Source organism: Pithys albifrons, chromosome Z (assembly GCF_047495875.1).
Source record: "Pithys albifrons albifrons isolate INPA30051 chromosome Z, PitAlb_v1, whole genome shotgun sequence".
NCBI lineage: Eukaryota > Metazoa > Chordata > Aves > Passeriformes > Thamnophilidae > Pithys > Pithys albifrons.
Genome location: NC_092497.1, coordinates 30,759,089 through 30,782,025, shown reverse-complemented (window position 1 = coordinate 30,782,025; position 22,937 = coordinate 30,759,089).

Here is a 22,937-nt window from a genome sequence, read left to right as displayed (position 1 = left end):
GTCACCTCTGAGGCGGCTTGAACTCCTTCATAGGCAGGTAGGATCTCTTTCTCTCTTGGGGTATAGTTGACTTCGGATCCTCTATTGCCTCGGCTCCAGAATCCAAGTGGTCGGCCTCGAGTCTCACCAGGCACCTTCTGCCAAAGGCTACAAGATCGGCCATTATTCCCGGCAGCGGAGTAGAGCATGTTCTGTATGTCTGGTCCTGTCCTGACTGGCCCAAGGGCTACAGCCTGAGCAATCTCAGGCTTAATCTGGTCAAAGGCTTGTTGCTGCTCAGGGCCCCAGTGGAAATCATTCTTCTTATGGGTTACCAAGTAGAGAGGGCTTACGATCTGACTGTATGCTGGGATATGTATCCTCCAGAAACCTATGGCACCCAGGAAGGCTTGAGTTTCCTTTTTGCTGGTAGGTGGAGACATTGCTGTGATCTTATTGATGACTTCTGCTGGAATTTGATGGCGTCCATCCTGCCATTTCACTCCCAGGAATTGGATCTCTTGGGCTGGTCCCTTAACCTTACTCTGTTTGATGGCGAAGCCAACTCCCAAAAGGATCTGGATGATTTTCTTTCCTTTCTGTGATTTTCTTTCTTGTGCTGTGTTCCCCCACACAATGGTGTCATCAATGTATTGCAGGTGTTCTGGAGCCTCATCCTTCTCCAGTGCAGTCTGGATCAGTCCATGACAGATGGTGGGACTGTGTTTCCCCCCCTGGGGTAGTTGGCTCCAGGTGTACTGCACGCCCCTCCACGTAAAAGCAAACTGTGGCCTGCACTCTCGTGCCAGAGGAATGGAGAAGAACGCATTAGCAATGTCAATAGTGGCATACCACTTTGCTGCCTTGGACTCCAGCTCATACTGGAGCTCCAGCATGTCCGGCACAGCGGCACTCAGCGGTGGGGTAACTTCATTCAAGACACGATAGTCCACAGTCAATCTCCATTCTCCATCAGACTTACACACAGGCCAGATGGGGCTGTTGAAGGGTGAGTGGGTTTAGCTGACTACCCCTTGGCTCTCCAGTTCACGGATCATCTTATGGATGGGAATCACAGCATTGCGGTTCGTTCGGTATTGCCGACGGTGCACTGTTGTGGTGGCAATTGGCACCTGCTGTTCCTCAACTTTCAACAGTCCAACAGCAGAAGGACTTTCTGAGAGACCTGGCAATGAGTTCAATTGTTCAATCCCTTCTGTCTATACAGTGGCTATTCCAAAAGCCCATCTATGCCCCTTTGGGTCCTCAAAATATCCATTCCCGAGGTTGTCAATGCCCAGGATACATGGGGCAGCTGGACCAGTCACAATGGGGTGTTTCTGCCAATCTCTCCCTGTCAAGCTCACTTCAGCTTCTAGCACAGTCAACTTTTGAGATCCCCCTGTCACCCCAGAAATAGAAATAGTTTCTGAGCCCACATGTCCTGATGGCATTAATATGCATTGAGCGCCGGTATCAACCAAAGCCTTATACTTTTGTGGGTCTGATGTACCAGGCCATCGAATCCACACAGTCCAATAGACACGGTTGTCCCGTGCCTCTACCTGGCTAGAGGCAGGGCCCCCCTAACACTGGTCCTGGTCATAGCAGTCGGAACCTTTTCTCGATGAGTACACCTGGGAGGTGCCCTCCTGTGGGTCAGATTCTTGCCCGTGGGAAACTGGGACTGCACTTACTCTCACTGACCTTCTTCCATTCTCCTTCAGTTCTTGTACTTGGGCTGCAAGGGCACGGATGGGTTTCCCATCCCACTGTCCCATGTCTTCTCCATGTTTGGCCAGGAAGTACCACATCTCAGTTTGTGGGGCCTGTCCACTTCCTCTGGTTGGGGGGCATCTGGCTCTGATTTCAGAGGTTCTCATTCACACTGGTGCCACTTGGAGACTGTCTCTAATCTCCGCTCTAATCTCCTCTCTAAGTTTCCTCTGCTCATTCTTTACCTCTGCAACCAATGTCTCTACAGCAGAAATACGGGCCTGCATTGGGCTATGGGTCATGCCTTCATATATCCGCAGCTTATTTGCTACAGCGCCCACTGTTTCTTGGTTCTCTTCCCTATACATGGATGCCAGGAAATCGGTGTATTCAGCTGGCCCTGTGTGTGAAAGGTTCCACCACATATGTGGTGTGCATCTGACCTTGTCAGGGTCATTATTGGTTTGCCCACCCCTTTCCAAAAAGCACTTCCATCATTGCCATCTCCCTCAGACGTAAAATTCCTTCTTCCATCGTCTCTTCCAAGTCTTCTTAATGTGATGTTCCTGCAGGATTTCTCTATAAACAAACTTCTCTCTTACACTCATTAGAAGTCATGCCCAGAGTGAAAGTGGCTTTGATTCCCTCACAAACACCTGTTCAATAGCCACATCCTGGGCCAGAGCCCCCAAAAACCTGGCTTCAGCACCATCCAGTTGTAAGGTTGCACCCATAAGGTCCCAAACTCAGATCAACCAAGTCAGGATGGGCTTGTCCGGGTGTCGAGCAATGTCTTTCCGCAAACCACGGAGGTTATCAAATGACAATGACTCAGTGATGATCTCTGGCTCTGCTCCGGGTCTGCTTGCTGTGAAGGTGCAGCAGCCCCCTCATCATCTGCTGGATGGACTGGTTTGGTCTTATATTTCCTTTTCTGGATAGGGGCAACTTCGATAGGCTTGGACTGTCCTCCTGGTTTAGCCTCGTCCTGCCTCACTGTGATGTCAGGAGTTTTACCCTCTTCCTTCTCCCTCTTCACTGTGACGTCAGGGGTTTTATTCTCTTCCTTTTCACCCTTCACTGTGACATCAGGGGTTTTACTCCCTTTCTTTTCCCCCTTCACTGTGCTAGGCTTCTGAATGCATTCTCGAAAAACCCTGGCCCTACCTTCAAACATACTGTAGGCCACAAGGATACAACCTTGCAGAAAAACCATAAAGAGCAAGATATCTCTGGCATCCAGGGAGAATTTAACCATCTCAAAGGCCGTTGTAGCAGAGCTGAAGGGGGAGTGGATGAAGGGTTGGGAGAAAACACTCCCCTTTGTTCCTTCCCAAGGGTCCGTACTATTATCACTAAATCCCCAGAGGTAGCAGCTTAGGTTACAGCAGGAAAACAGTCTTGAGAACAGTATCCAAATGACACCCACAGGCATTGAATTCATAGCACCATAAATGCAGAGTAAGAATTCAATAATAATTGCGGCTATTTGAGTTTTACTCATTGATTTGTTGATAAGACTTAAACCTGCCGCTCCTTTTGGCATGAATTTGTAACAACAAAAAGCCAGTATATTATACAGGATGGTCCTGATGAACCCTAAACTCAATATACACATGGTGGCACAAGAACAGTTATCCTTCTTGTTTACAAGCCCCACACGTTGGGCGCCAAAAATATGTCTTGGTTTGAGGGGAAAAACCCAAAATGTTTACCCACAAGCGGGGGAGGGGGCCTTCTGCACAATAATCACACCACTCTTTATCAAATTTAAGAAAAGGAATTTTAATACAAGAAGGATAACTGTCCCTAACTGTTATAAATATATATATATGTGTGTGTGTAGGTATAGGTATAACTATAAACAGACCAGAGCAAACCACTTCCCCAACACCACAGAGAAAGAACAAACAAAACAACAACGCCCACAACAACAACCCCCACAACAACAAGTTTCCTTTGGGAGAAGAGTTATACTTATGGCAGTATCAGTGTCACAGCCCAGCTGGCAGCAGGGTGAGTTCCCAGATGAACTCTGTGTCTCTTGTCCCAAATGAAGAAAGTAAGCTGAAAGTGGGGAACTGCCGCGTGTCCTGGAAAGCAGCCGCAAACTTCTCTCTCTCGGGTCGCTGCCCCAGCAGGGGCAGGCAGGCCGTGATGCTGCAGGTGGTGGTGAGCCTGGGGCAGAGGCCAGGACCCCAGATGCAGGAACCAGGAGAACAACAGTGACGAGGAGAAAAGCAGCGGCTCAGCAAGAAGCCCCAGCAGTAGCCAGCAGCAGGAGCAGGAGAAAAAAAAAGAACAGCTTCCCTCGTTGGCAGCACACCCCACTCCTGAGTTCCACCGAGCTAAGAATGGAAAAATGTCCCCAAAACCCAAAAGAAACAACCTGCCCCCACCTAAGCGATCAGCAGTTAACTACTTCTTTTTTGTTAACTGCTGTCATGGGCAGTTAGTGGCAGGGGAGAGAATTTACATAATAATTCCAAACTACAAAGGAGAGAAAGAAAAAGGAAGAAAGAAAGAAAGAAAGAAAGAAAGAAAGAAAGAAAGAAAGAAAGAAAGAAAGAAAGAAAGAAAGAAAGAAAGAAAGAAAGAAAGAAAGAAAGAAAGAAAGAAAGAAAGAAAGAAAGAAAGAAAGAAAGAAAGAAAGAAAGAAAGAAAGAAAGAAAGAAAGAAAGAAAGAAAGAAAGAAAGAAAGAGAATGTTACTGTGAATGACCATTCCCCCAAAAACAGGACTTCCAACCACGTTAGTGTAGGGTAAGATAAAAAGTAAAGGTCCTTTAATAACACAGGGCCTACAGCCCACAGGAATACAGGATGACATGCATGTGTCTCAGTTCTTGTTTCCATGGCCTTTATAATAAGATCCCTCCAATCATTGCTTTACACATTTCTCAGTTCAGCCCCAGTCTCACCTCTGGTCCAACCCCCTGGAATTGGGTCTGGGGTCGTCAAGACCCTCTGTCTTCATCAACTCTTCTTCCTCGGGCACACAAAGATCTCTTGGAGCTCATCCAATTCTGGCTTTTGGGTCACTCTGACCTGTGTTTATGTTTCATTCTGTAGGCCTTCTGATATCCTTCAGCTCTTTACCTTGGAAAGGAGTCTAAACAAGATTAATTAACTAAAGGAATTTGAGCTCCCTGTTCTGGGACAGGGGTAGTGATAGAAAGCATTAAACTTAAACTGTTAGAAATATTAACCCTCTAAAAATCTACAACTACTTTGTTCCTAAAATCTACAAAATGTGAAAATCAGAACAAAAACCCCTTTGGCAACAGTCCCCCCTTTAGAAACAGACAAAACTCAAAAATTTTGTCTGGGTTCTACTACTTAAACTTAGCATTACACTAAAAGATAAACAAAAACTACAGTATTAAATCTTACAGCTAGCTATAATGCAAAACACTAATGATAAACATAACTAAAGAGTTGGTTAGGTTCAGTAACCATGAAGTTGGTTTGTGGAAACTTTCCAAGAGTTACTTGATTTGTAGTACCACATGAGACAAACTCTGGACTTTTCTGAAGCTGCAATAGCATCTGAGGTCTGGTTTTGGGTAATTTCAATGACAGTGTTTTTCCATTGACTTACTTTTAGAGATGGAATCTCCAGGTCTCTGTAATTTGATAGGATTTTCCAAAGTTTGTGTCATTCATCAAAATGCCAGTTAGGGCCAATTGCTTTTTTCATCTTCAATTGCTGGTATTTGAATACAAATACAGCAGTCAGTTTTTGAAGGATTTTAGATATGTGACTAGGGTCACATGCAAGTTTTGATTTCAAATTTCAGCTAAATTCATAATGCAAATTTAGCAATTTTTTGGTGTTTCGGCTAAAGCCAAATGGAATTACAAATTTTAGTTCCTAACCTAATTCATGGTTAGTAGCAATGCAAACAATGCATACAAAAAGTAATTTAAGAAAGTAATAGTCTCTGTTGCCCTTGTTCTAGGGGCAGAGGACTTCTGTCCTGCAGTAAGTCCAGGAAACCTGCTATGCAAAGAAAGCAGTCTATTTCAAAGAAAGCAGTCTGTGTTGTCTTTTAGGATGACATCAGGTTGTTAATCTTTGAAGTGGTCCTGGAGTCAGTATCACAGGGGTACAGTTCTGTCTTTGACTGTGGTGTAGTTAGTTGACAGTACTTGAGATGACTCTCTCTGGTCAGCATGCAGATGTCAGTGTCCCATCTTTCAACAGTTCTCAGACTGGAACAGGAATGTCCAATTTCATGGGCTTCTGGAGTTTCTGCAAAGTAAAAGGAAATCTAGACCATTTAATAATTTTGCAAACCAAATTTTCTTATGTGAATATGAAGAATCAATGAAAGCGTTGTTTTTCTGGCTTAGCTATAGGCAAGGCTTGGGTATGTAAGGTGTCTTGTGTCTCTCGTATCTCTTCACAAATTTTGCTAATTTGAGTTTTAGGAGTGTGCAATTTTGCAAATCTCAGGCAATTTTCTAAGGAATCTTGAATTTCAGAATTCTTGCATTTTGACAATACAAAAAGCAGATTCAGCTTTTATAACATGAAGGGGTTGACTGCAAGCCATGAATGAACGGGCCCATCAGGAGCTTTCCACTACCAAGCTGTGTCTGGAGTTTCTGCAACACCAAACATCATCTTGGCACTACTAATTGCTCCTCACAGAGTGCTTGCATCCGCTGAGTATATTTCAGGCCCCATCAAGGTCAGACCGTCCTGCCACAGCCTGCCTTGACCACAGTCAGTCCTCTCCACCTCACGGAGTAGCTGTGCAGGAGCTTCTTGCCTCCGTGTATAAAAGCATTTTCATTGCCAAATTGTATATGTTTATGTTAGCATGTTAAATAACAATGGCATCTTCACATATTGTGAGCCATAATGCAGGTTTCTAAAAGATCAATTTTGCTGAAAGAAATCCAAGAGACATAAGAGCATGAAAAATTTTTCAGGACATGACTGAAATTCACTTAATTAGGCTAAAATAGGGTACAAGCATCACTTAGATGACTTAAACAAGCTATTTAGCTATGATGTTACCAGTTCATTTCAAAGATTGCAGGCTTAGATGTAACTCAACGTTCATGAGAGAGTCCACTAAATTAGTTCTTTTAATTCTTCAGCTGCACCATTGTGACTCAGTTACTTGCTTGTCTTGTAACACAGGACACACAGAACTTGTTCTGCTTTTCTTTTGCGAGGCTCAGTGCTTCACACACTGTAACAGACACTAGATGATAAGACGTTAGAGACAAACTCAAAATAAACAAATTTGAAGTTACAATCATACAAACTCCTGTGTAGAATTTTCAAACCAGGTTTAGAGAAATTTTTCTTACATGTAACAGCAATTAAAGAGAAGATACAGTTGTTCTACACAATGCTTGCACAATGATGTTTTCATCAACTTTGCTCTCAGATTGGATTCTTGAGAGGCATGTCCTTCAGGTCTGGTGGTGAGAGACTTCTTTGGTTGTCTGCAAATAATCATATTCTAACAGCAGATGGTTAGTTCACATTAAAGGCAAAAATACATAGGTGGCAACTATTGATTGATTTTGCACCAGTATGATACTGGTCCTAGTTTTCAGCAGCCTCAGAGCTATGCTGAGACAGACATACTACAAGCTGGAGCAGCTCAGAGCAAACTCAGAACACAGAGACTACCACAGAAAGCTGTGAGTTCGCTTTGCTAATCTGTCTCAGTGTATCAGGTGTTGAGGCTTCTCTAGAATGGAAATGAGAAAATTGCAAACACAGACAGAATCTTTAAGCTTAAGATAAAGATTCCTTAAATTTAAATTAGTGCTTTAACATTCATCTAAGTTGGAATGAACTGAGTCTTTTCAGGCAGCTTGTAACACAGTGACACTATCAGTCTTTTGCTCCCCCCTTTTCGGTCTCGGTGGCAGGGGTAGAGGGAAAATGCTGGAAATGTTCTCGGGGGTAGAGGAACTCGCTCCCCCCCTTTTCCTGCAATTAGAAATTTTGCACACTTGGACAAGGCAGTCGAGATGATCAGGCTGCCTGCCTGCTTGCTGGGGAGTCCTGTATTCCAGGACAAGGTGTTTAAATTCTCTGCTTGCTCGCCGAGGCAGGTAGGGATTGTTAGCGACAGGGATAGAAAGGAAAGGGTCGCCCACGGCCCTCCCGCTGTCGGTCTGGGCAAGGTCTCAGCTGTAGGTACTGACGCTGGGTCTATGCTGGCATCTGCTATTGCTGTAGCACTGGCTTTGAGCACAGCTTCTTTGGTCCTTTTTGTCGGGGCCATGCTGGCTCTTAAGGGAACGGTCCCGTCCCTGATGGCCCTTGGGCTGGCCTCTGTTGCTTTAGAAACCCAGGGGTCCAGAGCCGCTGCCGGTGTTGGCCCCAGCTCTGGGCCTGCCGTGCAGTGCCGCCCACCCGTCTCTTTGCCGGCTTCGCTCGCTGCTCCAAGGGAAGCAATGCTGACAGGAGTTAGTTCTACGGTCCCAGGGGTGGAACTGCCCGGGATTGGGGGTCCTGGACAGTGTTCTAGTTCTTTTCTTTCCCAAAAGCTACTCATGCTTTGTTTACAAGGAGTTTCAATAGCAACACTCTTTGCTCCATTTCTAGGGAGGGATTGCTGGTTTTATCCATGTTGGAAAAACAGTCAGGAGTTATAAGGAGGCTGATGGTTCCAGCCCTCTCTGCCTGGTGGTTTGTACACATGATAAGGTGAACATGCCCTACCAGAGAATCAAATGTTTTGCTTTTCTTCTTCTTGGAGTGACCATTGTCTCCAGCTGGTTCTGTACAGAATGAGTCATTAATTAAACCCGGATTCTTTGCAGGTGGCCTGTTGCAGAACTGTGCTTTATTCTTGCTTGTTCCACTCCCGTGAACAATATATTGGGGAATTTCAGGCAATGTTGTTTATGTGATTACACAATTTCTTCACTTTTCTTCCTACCACAAGTATTCCTATCAGAGATAGAAAGTGAAAGCCTCAGTTAAGAAAAACAGCCACCTCCAAAGTGCTAAAACTGCAATAAACCCATCATCTCTAACAACAGTGGCATGAAAAGATAAAAATCAGCCTGCCAAGAATGTAGTAACCACCCATTCACTTTTAAATGTTCTCCACATTTCAATGCACAGACCTAATTACTTTTCTGCATTCCCAAATCCACTTTGCAGTGCTGCAATCAGAAATCTGGTGTTAAAATACTTTAGACTCTAAGGATCAAGACTAATTTATAGGCCTAAGCTGCACCTTTTTGTTTCCTTATGAACCAGCCATCCCCCTCCCCCATTCACTGCTCCCCTTTCCCTTCTTTTTGGGACACTTTAAAGCATGCTCCACTAGAAGAAAGGCTGTCCAGTCTCAGCCGGGGGTGAAGTAAAGAGAGAATAAAACAAAAAGCTACTCAATCTAATTCAGTAAGCTTCAATGAAGCTGGTATATTTAACGTGAGCTCAGGGTTCGCCTACAGAATTGTGATAGAATGCAATATTCTAAACAAAAAAAAAATGTGTTTAAAGTTGGGGAAGGCCCCATAAGGCTGTTGTGGGTGTTTAAGCAGTACACCAAGGTATTTAGCTCTAAGGGTTTCTAAACATTCCAGCTGAGAATAAAACAACAGCTTTACAGTAGCTTCTTAAAGGTTTGGGGGGCTGGAAATGTTCCCTTCCCCTTGCATTGAAAAGTCAATAAACAGTAGGAAAGATCATGTCATAACAAAGATGAAACCACTTATTACAGGGTATAGTGACGGCTAATGGTGCTATCAAGAGGACTAATCCCATATATTACGTTATAAATGTTATAATAATATTACAGTTATTAAAGCACCCAGGCATAGGGCATTTTTCATTTTGTTCAGGATGAAGCTGCTGCTGACTATCCACCCTTCCTATGACTGATGCTTGCTAAAACATGGAAATATTAGGTAATGATATCAACTTTGCAGTCAGCAATCCAAGCACATTTTCTCTGACAGGTATCTTACTTTTCATGGCATTTGCCAAATTTCTTGAAGTGTTTTTGTCTGGAGCTACAGTCCTAAAAAGATTTCATTCATGCTATACGATTATCTGCAAAAGCTGGCACAAGTGTTTTTCCTCTCTGAAGTAGTTTCACTTCCACTTATTAAATAAGAGTAATAACAACATCAATAGCAACAACAATAACAACAACAATAATAATAACAACAATAATAATAATAAACCCAGACCTTTAGCTTATTGCAATGCAGGTGTTGTGTCACTTAAAAAACCCTAAGAAAATATTTAGTTCTCTGGTGTCTCACTCCTTTACCTTTACATACTTCAAGATAGGCTCAGATTATTGCAAATCACATAGTTGCGTGCACATGAATATTTTAAACCCTGGTCCACATTAGGTTAATCAAAATTAAATAGTCATCCTCAGCTACTGATGCAAGGGAAAGGGTTAAAACACAAGATGATCAGAGAGGTGATAGTTCACATGAAGGTTTAAGAAAAATAATAAGGGAATTAGCAGAGAGCATGCACATTGGTTTACAACTACCAATTAACCCTCCTTGATAGAAAGGTAATTTATTCCACTCAGTAGCATCAAATATAAGAGAAATAGGTGACCAAAACAATAATTATCTTCATGGCATTCAAAGCCTTGAAAGCCACAATTCATAAGAAATAAAAACAGAGTTCTTTTCATAGCATATGCTTCATCTAAAGATTGCAATACGAACCAGGCCCTAGCTCTGACTCTTTACAATTCAAGGTGAAAAACTAGGTTAAAGAAAGTAATGACAATAATCACAGGGCTTTTCTATATAAAACAGTCTCTGAGTGGAGGTCAAAGATCAAACATTCAGGGCACTACCTGCGTCACACAGAGATCTTCTCCACAATAGAAATGAAGAGTAAGGCCAGTAGAAAAGAGCAAGAAGACTAATTAATTCTAAAATTATTAGGAAAAGAAAGAGATTTTTTAAAAAATGGATTTTAAAAGGTCTGGAAGAAAATAAAGTGTGGCCATTCTCTCCTTAATTTTTTAAAAAATGTCTGAGGATTTTCTGAACTTCACAGAGAGGTTCTTCCAGGAATGAATGTTAAATACTTCCATTTCATATTCATCCCCACCTACAAGTGACATTCTTTTGCACCATCTGAAATAGTCTTTACTTTCTTTTTTATACTAGTTTGGGCACTTTTGCAGAGAACCAAAGATGTCTATGTTCTTAGGATTACTTTTTTTTTTTTTTTGTAATTTTTTAGCCTTTGGGTGATTTTCACACCATAATATCTAATATTCCCATCCTGAGCTTGTAAGAGATATATGAACAGATTTCATATGAAGAATCATTAAGCAAAACACACTTTTCCTGCCCTCCACACTTACACTGTTTGAAAGATCAAAGATAGATCCCTACAATTGCATGCAAGAACTCTCTGGACTTACTGCATATCCTGGGGGCATTTTGTCAAGGATTTAATAATAAAGAGATTCCTTTTTTTTTTCATTGAGAAGTTTAAGGCATGCATCCATTTGCCCAATTGAAATAATTCCTTATTTTACAATTTGTTTTAAGTCTCACAGGCTACATTTTAACATTTGAACAGTGCCCTGTTGACTGCACCAGGTAAGGCTTTCTTCCCTTCCTAAGGCTGGACAGACATAAAGATTTTGCTGGAAGTAGAACAAATTGCTCAGCAGTGAGCACAGTTCCCCCTGATACATCCTTTCCTATATTTGACACAAAATAGAGATATTTACCTGCTCTATAAGTTGGTTGGTGGATCCCCAAACCATCCTGAAATTTTGCTGTGACATATAAAGCTGATGTGTAAAGAAACCCAGAATAGCATGCTCAAATAGAGAGAGCTGGCCATCAGCATGAAACTGAGTCTTCTTGGTGAAAAGGTTGCCACAAACATCACATTTAAGACATAACAATGATAAACAGCATAGATAAATAGATAGCACTATTTGACCTGACTTCTCAACAGAAAGCAGAATGAAAAAAATTAAAAAGTAAAAATTAATCATTATGTTTCTGGCATCAGAGTCCATAGCTGTTTAATGAGTAACTTTAAAAGATCTGTAGAACTAATGCTTCCTATTCTCTTAAAAGGAAACAATAGGTGCATACTGTGTTATTCCCCCTTCCCCCCCCCCCCCCCCCCCCCCATTTTTAGTTCAATGGCAAAAGCCTTCTCTTATTCTCTCATTCTTTGCTGCTATCATGAAGTAGTCAAAAACTCCTTGGATGTCTGCTCATTTTATATCGTATAATCTAATAATTCACTATAGCATCAGATCACAAAGGGCTGATTCATCTATCTGACGCATTCAGCTATCTGTTAGATACATGCTAACACTTGTGCCCATACTGTACAGAGCACATTTTATTAAAAACTGAAGGAAAATATGACTTGACTTTATTTTTCCTAATGGATCAGAGAGGTTGCGGGGGTGGAAGGCAGAAACATAGATGCATTGCTCATGTAGTGTTTATTATGCTGAGTGAAGAACTGCCTCCCCAAGATTTTAAGATAGACCAAGAGGATCTGAGACATGAAAATGTGTTCATTTATTTTGTAGTCTTGGAAAATTACTGTCTGAATTTTCTTCACATTCAGGTCTTAAAGCATCCCTTAATGTATGTCATCACAGAATAGCTCTGATTTTTAAATTACCTTTAATGTGTTTAAGTCAAATATTTGCATTTATTGTCAGATATCAGAATTCACTGCCTTGTGATGTAGCTTCAATTAGCAGTTATTGTCTGATGACTCCTTAGAAACAGGAGGCCTTAATAGTCACTGTGCTAGGAGGTATAAGAATGGCTACATTGACCTATTGTTTGAGATCTTGACCAAGTAGCAGAAGGTCACTGAGCCTCATTCTATTGATGTGATCTGACTGAGCATGAAGTTAAAATTATAATCACACAATGACTGTGATGTTTTGGGTTGCAATGCTTGCAATTAGCCACAATGTGACCTTCATGTTTTATCCCTTAAAAGCAGTTACATTATTGATTATTATTCCTGGCATTGTTGTAGTTTATTAGTTTTGTCAGATTTATTTTATATTCTGTTATTTGTCACATGAGGATTATATGGCAAGTCATGGAGTATGTGACACACATTTTTTATTACCGCAGATGTTCCTAAAATAGATGTAAGCATCTCTGCAAAAAGCAGCCCCTCTGTGCCAAATTCCAGCTTGTGCTAATGTGAGAACCCAGTAGGATGAGAGAAAGAGTATAAAGAATCTTTATCCATTGCTGCTGCAATGGTTACTTAGTTTTCAAAATGCACTATGGATTGCAGTGAGCTGCAAAGAAAGCAGGAATGGCAGAGGCCAAATCTTGGGTTTACCCCTCTCTCTGCCTTGCTGTACTCCAGAGCACAAGTGGTGTCACTTATTAGTGCAACATGACCTTTTCCTGATTATAACACAGGAACATTTTGTTACAAGTAAAAAAATATATTGTATAAAGTACTGTTATCTAGTATAGGAAAACTTCACCAAGTGGCCACATTTTCTCTCCAAAATGGCTATTTTGGGTTGTGTTGAAAGTACCCAACACTGTGAACTCATCTTCTGCTACTATATTTCACTCTGTTATTCTCCTGCAGCTGGTAAGATCATGCAAACCTTTCAAAATTATCTTCTATTTTCCCTCTGTATTGAAGATGCTACCAAAGCACCTGTAATCAGCACACACAGTTTTTTCCCCTCCAAACTTAAATGAGAGATTTTGTTCCTCAAAAAGAACCTTGAGAAACTTCAGTAGCAACTCTTAACATAATTAATAATTTACTTTAAACCATTTTAATATCTGAATTGAACACAGATCAGTTTTTCTGACACCAGCCCTCAACCCTCCAGCTTCACCAATGACTTTTTACATGTCACACTATCAGGTACTTTGTTGAAGCCTAGTTAGATGTGATTTCTCTCATTTCTTTAGTTCAAGTGAGTTTATCTTTTCCAAAAGATCTGTCTGTCATGATCTTCCTTTTGTCACTCAAATTGCACAATTAAGGCTGTTTTTCTTATGGTATATGATGAATCATGGTGACTGGTCTCTAACACCTATTCTGGTGTTCATGTCAATTTAAAAACAGGTTGCTTGATGAGGGATAACTTTAGGACTGTTGTAATGGTTTGACTCATGGCTTCCTCAGTAACCATTGTATCTAAGGAAGTTAGAAGTATTCCACACGTGTCTTCCACGTAGCAGGGCGGGGAGTGGTTTTGCTGTCTTCCCTTCCTTGGCTGAGGAGCTGGTGGGAGGTGGTTGGAGCCTGGTCCCTCCGGTTGTTCGTGGTTCTCCTGTCCTGGGTGAGATTGTTTCATATTTGTTCCCCTTCCTTGAGGGTTTTAGTTGTGTTTTGTCTGATTCATTTGTTTCTTTTGGTTTGGTTTTGTGTTCTTCTCAATTTTCCAGGGACTCAGTCCCCTATTCACTTTTTTTCCTTTCCCTTTCCCCTGGAGGTGGGATCCTACGTACTGTGTATACAGTGCAATTGTAAATGTTAGAAAATATACTTTATTCTTTTTATTCAGTTCAGTTTCTTTAGAGTGCGTTTCTTTTCAGTTGTTTTTCCTTTCCTTTGCTGGGAAGGTTCTGGGAGGGGGAAGGGGGGCCAGTCCAGGGTTGGCAACAGCTAGGCCAAACTTGCGACAGACTGTGCAGGGATAAACTAGTTTCCTAGGAAGGAATAAGTACAACTGGTACAACTGGTAGAACTGATAGGACTAGTAGACAAGTAGGTTTTACTATGACCATTTTTGATTGCAGAGGAGGAAAATCTAATTTGAACTTCAAGGGAAGTTTTAGAGATTAAGATAAACTCCTGACTCTGACCATAAAACTTCTTTGTCTCCCTTGTCCTGTAAGTGTGAGCAGAACCAAAAACTCTTCTCATTCAGCTAGGCTCCTGTTTTACAAATTTTGTTACTTTAGTGTGTAACGGGTTTTTGGCTAGTTTTCAACATGTTCTTGGTAATGTTGCCTTTTCCCTCAGTGATGTGAAAATACTGTTCCATTGGATATATTGTGATTTTTGGGATAGTTTTAGCCACAGAACAGTTGGGAAATTCAGTACAACTCTGTAATTTCCAGGCCTTGTCTGGAAATACTAAGAATCCCAAATCAAACTACCCACTGTCACTAACTCCAGATGGAGTTTGGAAAAGCCAGAGAACTATGCACAGTAGGAAAACAGCAGATTTAAACTCCCACCCACCATCCATATTTAATCTTTTATAAGAGTCGAGCTAATGTTGGATGAGTTTTGATTTCATGGAGATCCAGTGAGGCATAGCAGGCTGCAAGAGGAATACAAGTGATGGTAAAATATGAAGTAAGAGGGGAAAACAGCAGGATGCCGTACTGGATAACTGTGGGATAACATGTTTTACCAGACTTGGGTAACGAGTCAGAAGAGTTTTGTGTAATCTGTTACTTCAGTAGAGCATCTGTTAGTTTTAACAATTTTTAAATAGGCAAATTAGAGCTGGAGAAAATTGACAAGCCATCCATATGAACAGTAGGCTCCCTGGGAGCTGACAATAAACATTCTACAAAAAGAGAGTATTTTTACCAGAAACCTCCCAGGTTGCACTTGCAGCATTACTAATCTCAGCAAATGAGCAAGGTGTCTTTAGGCTGGAAAGTCTGTCAGTGAAGTCCATGAGCTAATGAGGTAATAGGCCATGTGTTGTGTGACAAAGCAGCTCAGGTGGGAAGGCAATGATACAATTCTCTTTGGCGGTATGGGGAGGCAGAAAGATTGCATTTCCCCTGCTGTCACTTAAGATTTTGCATCACTGTAATTGTGTTTCCCAGCATATACACAAGCCTGTGCCAATTAAGATGAATGTGTGTTTTCTAAAGAGAATTGTAGTATTTTTAATAAGTTTATGAAGTATTAGGCCAAGGTCTTCCATTACTGCTAAAGATTATAGTCCATTTATTTATTAACTGCTAAATTATTCATGCTGAGGTGCACTTCCCAAATCTTTCTCTGGCTCATGATCTTTTTCTTTCACCTTTGTAGCAACAAGTTCCAGGCAGATGTTCCCGGTACATGTACATATCACTCTGCCCTTTTGTTTCTCTTCATCTAATTCCAGGCTCCTTCTTCACTGTGTTTAGTCTGCAGGCATGTGAATAAGTAACCTTCCAAGTAGGGATGCACTTTTTAAGCTTTTTTCTAGCAATCTTTGGAACTCTCACATTGATGATGACCTCTTTAGGATGTACAGATTTTGTATTGCCACACACAAGCCATCCACCATACAAATGCCCCTCTATAGCAACCTCTGTGAGAGAAACTTTCAAACTACTTTCAGACAAATAATGAAATTCACCTTTTTATATGCCTTGAGTACTTTTGTATGTTTGGATTCAATATCAGTTGCAGTTACTCAGCAGCTCTGAAAAAGCAGGTAAATGATGAAACACTGAATTATTTGAATCATAAAAGCTCCAAAAAGATGCTTGTAGATAGTTTGTGAATCCTACTGTAAAATAATTATTATGATGAAACCTTAAATACAACAGGCTACTGTGTTGAACACTTCAAAGGCAGAATATTAAAAGAAACCTCCTCTGGTTCTGCAAGGCTCCACAAAAGTTACTACTTCTGAACCCTGGTGGCTACTGACTTTGAATGCTGAGGACAACTTTTTGCCAAGTGCCATCACAAGTAACTCTGTGTCACTTGAACTGTTTGCAGAAGTAATGTTGTAACTTGTTCCAGTCATGTGCTGTAAGAAAAAATAAAACTCGTCCCAAGCCCATGCCATCATTCTAACTCCCTTGGGAATACAGTGGAGCCAGATCATTCCAAAGACAGGAAACAGCAATATTTCCCAAAGCAGGTCTGCTCATCCAGGCAGAAAAAAGAGAAGAAAAAATCCACCACCACATCCCACACTGTTTTCTAATTTCAAAACACATAGAGTCCTCTAATTTGCTGCCTAAACTAACATCCATGCCAGGCTGCAGCACCAATCAGCTTGATGGGAATACAGGAATCCCATCCTATCATTAGGATATTCAAAGTCAGCCCTGCAACAAACACATCCTAAGGGAGCTGACTTGGAAAGATGCCGTCCTTGATCTGCTGCTTGCCAACAGAACAGATCTCATGAGTGAAGTGGAGATGGGTGGATGTCTTGGCCACAACAACCACAAAGTGATTGCATTTAAAGTCTCTCATAACAGGTTGTAATGACCCATCAAAACATCAACTCTGGACATGAGGAAACCAGACTTCAGGCTTCACAGAGAATTAGTAGAAGGCTTCCAGGGAAAATTTTTTTGTGGGTGCTAGAGTCAATCAGTGCTGGTCACTTTTTAAACATCTCCTCCTAAGGGCACTGGAGCAGGCAGTTACCAAATGTTGGAAGTTAAGCAGGCGAGGCAGAAGACTGGCTTGGCTGAACAGGAATCTTCTCTTGGAGATAAGAAAAAAAATGAAGGTGTATGCCTAGTTGAATCAAGGTCAAGTGATGTAGGAAGACTTCAGAGATGCTGCTTGCTGTTGTAGAGAGAAAATTTGTGTGGCAAAGCTCAGCAGGAGCTGAAGGTGGCCAGAAATGTTGGGGACAATAAAAAGAGTTTTTTTCAAATACATTAAAGGCAATAGACAGCATAGAAATAACATTACCTGATTATAGGATGAGGATGGTCACTTCACAAACAGAGCCAGAGACAAGAAGACAGAAGTGTTTACCCTTTCATTGCCTCTGTCTTTAACATGGATGATGGACCAAAGGAGTTTCAGTGCTCTGAGCTGAATGACAGTGGCTGTGAGATTGATCAACTCCCAGTGAACCCTGAAATTTTGTGGGATCTGTTGCTCCAGCTGAATCACTACAAATCTTTGGGCCTGATGGGATTCATGCCAGAATCTTCAGAGAGCTGGCTGACACCCTCACTAAACCTCTCTTGATGACTTTTAAGCAGTCTTGGGAATCCTGAGAGGTTCCAGTGGATTGGAAGCTGGAGAACATTTTCCCAGTTTTCAATGAGAGGAAAAAGCTGGACCCTGGAAACTACAGGCCTATCATTCACATTTCAGTGCCTGGTAAAGTTATAGAGAAGATTATTCTAGGAAATACTGAAAAACAGCTGAAAGACAATGCAGTCATTGGTCACAGCCAGCACAGCTTCACGAGAGAAAAGACTTGCTTATCAAGTCGCATTTCCTTTTAAGACAAGGCAACCCACCTAGCTGTCAAGAGTAGCCAGCTGATGTTATCTTTTCGGATTTCAGTAAAGGTTTCAATACTGTCTCTCACAGGATCCTCCTGGGCAAAATGTTCAGCACACAGTTGGATAAACATATGTTATGGTGGGTGAACAGGTTAGAGTGAATAGAATAAATCAGATTGGGGATCTGTCACTACTGGGGTTCTGCAGGGCTCCATCTTGGGCCCTGGGCTCTTCTACATCTTCATAAATGAGTAAGACAAAGGACTGAAAGAGACACTAAGTAAGTTTGCACATGACACAAAACTGGAAGGAGCTGTTGACTTCCTCGAAGGCAGGGAGGGTCTGCAGGGAGACCTTGACAAATTAGAGGATTGCACAACCTCCAGCCATATGAAGGCAACAAGGAAAAGTGTCAGACTATGCATTTGGAATGGGGTAACCCTAGATGTGCAGTCAGACTGGGGAATGAGAAGTGGGAAAGCAGTGCCATGGACAGGGACCTGGGGGTCTTGGTTGATGGCAAGTTGAATATGAGTCAACAGTGCCCTGGCAGCCAGGAGGGCCAACCGTGTCCTGAGGGGCATCAGGCAAAGCATCGTCAACCATGTGAGGGAGGGGATTGTCCTGCTCTGCTCTGCTCTGCACTGGGGCAGCCTCACCTTAACTACTGTGGCACTTTTGGGCACTACAATATAAGAAAGATATTAAGTCATGTGATGGTTTGATCCAGGCCTTCTCTGGTAACCAGATGTAACTAGAGCGGGGCTTGTCAGGTATTCCTCACCCATTTTTCTTCCCCTCCCATGGGACAAGGGAGGATATGAGATGGGAATATAGGAAGTAGTTTGTTCTTCTGTTTCCAGTGAGGGTTGGGAGCAAGGAGTTTTTGCTGCTTTTCGTCCTTTATCGGAGCCATGAAGAAGATCAGAGAGAAGACATGAGTGAGAGGGCATGAGAGAGGGGGTTGGCTTTCTTCTGAGAGTGGTTGGTAGGATTATATTGCACTGGTTTACTTGGGGGGTGGGTGGGGGTGTTTGGTACCTCTCAGTTCTGTTTTGTCTCTTTGTTGTCCCTGTTTCCCCCTTCCCTTTTCCCTTTGTTTTCCCTTTTCCCATTGTGGGTGCAGATTGTATACATATAATTGTAAACATTTAGAAATATATATATCCTGACTTAACTTAGTTTCTTTGAAGTTTTTCCCCTCCCTTTTTCTTTTCCCCATTTTGAGGAATAGAGGGAGAAGGAAGGGCAGCTCAGGGGCTGGAGAACAAAAATGAAACCAAGACAGCCATTAGAGAGCATCCAAAGGAGGACAACGAGGATGGTGAAGAGCCTTGAGAGGAAGCTGTTAGAGGAGAGGCTGAGGGCACTCAGTCTGTTCAGCCTGGAGAAGAGGAGACTGAGGGGAAATGTTATAGTTTCAAAATCTCTCATAGAATTATTTTTCTCTCCCCTGTCAACAAAGTGGTTTGTGAGTTGGAGAGCCAGGACGAGATTGCTTGTGAAAGCCCAGCTGCCTGATATGTGCTCCCAGACCCAGCTAACTTTAAAGACTAAACAAAGGGTTGGCTGATAGAGAAAACATTGGGGGATGCTGGAGGAGTGAGAGGTTTTCCTGGTGCTGACCACACTTCTCTTCTCTCGCTGCTTGGGTGCCCAGCTGCCAATTGCTGGGCTGGTGGAAACACTGGGAGGGGGTTCCTGGCTTGCCCCCTGATTCCATGTGCCATATGCTATTCTGAAAGAACATTCACAGCTGCCTAGCTTTGCTGCAGACTCCTCGAGGAGCTGACTTCATCTGCAGAGGTGTTACTAATCCCTACCCAATGTTTTCAGACAGAGCTTCAGAGCCAGCGCCAATCCCTGTCCCCATCTTCACCTTGCCAGAGCCCATGAGTGAGTCACTGCAGCCAGTGCCTCCTGAGGCAGGGCATCGCCTCCTGCTGTCTGTGAATATAACTGCACCAAAGGAGCAGAGATAGAACTTGATTTGTTTGAAGGTTTTGGTTATGGTGTTGCTGTTTGTTCTGTTCTGGTTTTGGCTATACATATATATATATATTTGTAGTAAAGAACTGTTAGCATTTTTCTCTATGTTTCCTGATTAAAGTCTCCTAATTTCAAAGGTTGTGGTGATTTTGGGGGAGAGGCCCCTTGGCTTCTTTTAAACTGAGACAGGAGACCTCATTGCAGTTACAACTTCCTTGTAAGGGGAAAAGGAGAGGCAGGTACTGATCTCTTCTCTGTGGTGAGCAATGACAGGACCAAAGGGAATGACCTGAAGTTGTGTCAGGGGAGATTTAGGTCGGATATTAGAAAAAGTTTTTTCACCCAGAGGATGTTTGGGCACTGGAAGAGTATCAGCGGTTACAACACCAAGCCAGACAGAGTTCAAGAAGTGTTTGGATGATACTCTCAGGCACGTGATGTGACTCTTGGGGATGATCATGTGAAGGGCTAATAGTTGGACTAGATGATCCTCGTGGGTTCCTTCCAACTCAGCACATTCTCTGATTATTTTCTCATATGGCTTCTACAAGCTCTGAAAGCTGCAGTCTTAAGAGAGCCCTCCAAAAAGCAACCCCTCCTCTGTTGTCACCAAAGTGTTCAAGAGTCAGTATCTATGATGTATATTTCTGTGTCATCTTGTGCACTCCATCCACATGTGGGCTGGTTGAAGTTGTCCCTTGTCATTACTGACATGGAGCGGAAGCAGCAGCAGCAACACACCCAAACCCTCAAAGTAACATATTCCCAGCCACAATCCCTCATTGGTGATGTACTGAGCTCCTGGTAAGCTGCTGAAAAACCGAGGTGCTCACTCAGCCTTAGTTGGAATGGATGGAGAAGTTCTGCATCAATTTTTTTCTTAAATTAATTTGTTTATTTTTCTTGTTGTCCTGATTAATTATTCATGTCTCACAGAGAATGGGACAAAGAGTACTAACCTTCAACTGCATTCAGTTTTTCTCTGATAGTTTGTAAAGGAAAGTATGGCACAAGAGGGGTACCCTTGCTTTGGGAAAATGTGTTCCAGCAGGGGAGGACAGCCACAAGCATGGAGACCTGGGCAGCCTTTTCATTCGGAGGTAATTTTTCAGCTGGTTTTTAAGAAGGGAAAATATCACACTGTTGATTCATACTCTCGTGTTTGGGTTTTTGAAAATAAACCTGCTTACCTGTTGTTCTAGTTCAGCAGCTGGGACCAGTTTATCACTGTGTGGGTCTGACCAAAGCTATTCTACACCTTCTACATAATTTCTCATGAACTGTTAACAATGGACCATTTGCAGCAACTGCCCAGGTCCCACCTGAACCCTCAAGCTACAAGCTGTGTGTTAGAGAACCCTATGAGACAGGAACTTCACACCAATGACGGCCATGATAACTCCCCTCCAGGGAGGCATTAGAACCTTCACACCCAGCCTGAAGGGTCATGTCTGTTAATGGACTATCAGAGATTCCAAAAATATTCCATGACTCAGAGTTAAATCACTCATCGTGAAGTTGCCTGCCCTGGGGGAAGGTATTGGGCATTCCCACCTGAACCTGAGCATATATAATTTTGGGGTTTGGGGACTTCTGGTACCACTTATTGAATCCAGAGGAAGAGCAGAACCTTGAGAGGACTGCAACTGCCACTCTTAATAAGACTGTGACCATCACCCTCACCAACATGTTTTCCTTTACTTTTACTTTGGACTCACAGAGACCACATGGTGCTCAGCACAGGGGCTAATGAACACCATTCTGTTTGTGCCTGAGTGTGTTGGGTTATGCATCTGTTCTTTTGTGGGTTATAACCAATTTTTACCTGTATCATTATATTTATTGTAATCTTTTTAGTAAATTGTAACTGTGACTTGTAAAGTCTTTCGAGTTGGGTTTTTTTCTCTCGCTGGTTTACTTTTAAGCCAGCACACTGACTTACTGTACCTTGCCCATCAGCAGAAAGACTCATATCATCACTAGGCCAAAGATGAACTGCCTGGAAACAAAGTTGGAATGAATTTTTTGCAGTCCCATTTCACTAGACATTCAAACCACTTCATTCTGAGGAAAGAACTCCTTCAACTGTCATATGTATGCATGCTTAGAAGGACAGAGCAGATTCTCCCTTGATAGTCTGCTCCAGGTGAATGTATCAAAGCAGGTAAGCCAGACAAAAGTGTTGTTTCAAAACTTTTGTTCAAAAACACTATCATCCAGATGAAGAAGAGATATGGAGACCACTGAGGTATTGATGTTACCCATGTCTATAAGCATTTATGGAGTTAAATGTCTGTAGCACGCTGTAGTACATGCTAAAGCATGCAGATATTCAATTTCACATGCTGCGATGGGTTATTTGTGGAGAACAAGGAGGGTAAGTAAGGAATTTTATGTTTGTATATGGCTTCTAGACCAGAAAAGCATCCAGATGTTTCTGGCCAATGTTAGTTTTCGTTTTGATGCCGAAAGGGTTTTTTTAATTTTTCAAGATTTTAGAGACACAGTAGATGTAATGCTGTAGATTTTAGTGAATTAATATTTAGCAGCTTGTAGCATAAAATCCTTCTATCTCTACCCCTGCTCCAGAACAGGTAGCTGAGATCTGCCAGCTATTTAGTCTCTTCCTCAAGGTACCTGATTAAAGCATATCAGAAGAGAACATAAACATGGAGCAGTGTGACCCGAAGCCCTGGAGAGCGTCCAAGAGACCTTTGTGTGCTGAAGAAGAGGAGGTGGATGAAGACAGAGGGTCCCAACGACCCCAGCCCCAATTCAACAGGGGTGGGAACTGGGAGGGGACAGAGGTGGAACTGGACATGTGGACAGTAGTGATTGGATAAGTTATATTATAAAAACTATAGAACTTAGAGCTTGCTGGCGCGCGTGTCAATGTATTCCTGGATGAGCGGGGTTGCTCATTAAAGTGCCTGCCCGTTATCTTATCTCCTACAAAACTTGGCTCGGAGTCTTTTTTACAGACTTTTACGGCAACAGTTTGGCTGCACGAACGGTGGAAGCAGGACCTGATTCACTTCAAATTCCTGGTCCGGACCATGGAGGTGAGATAACGGG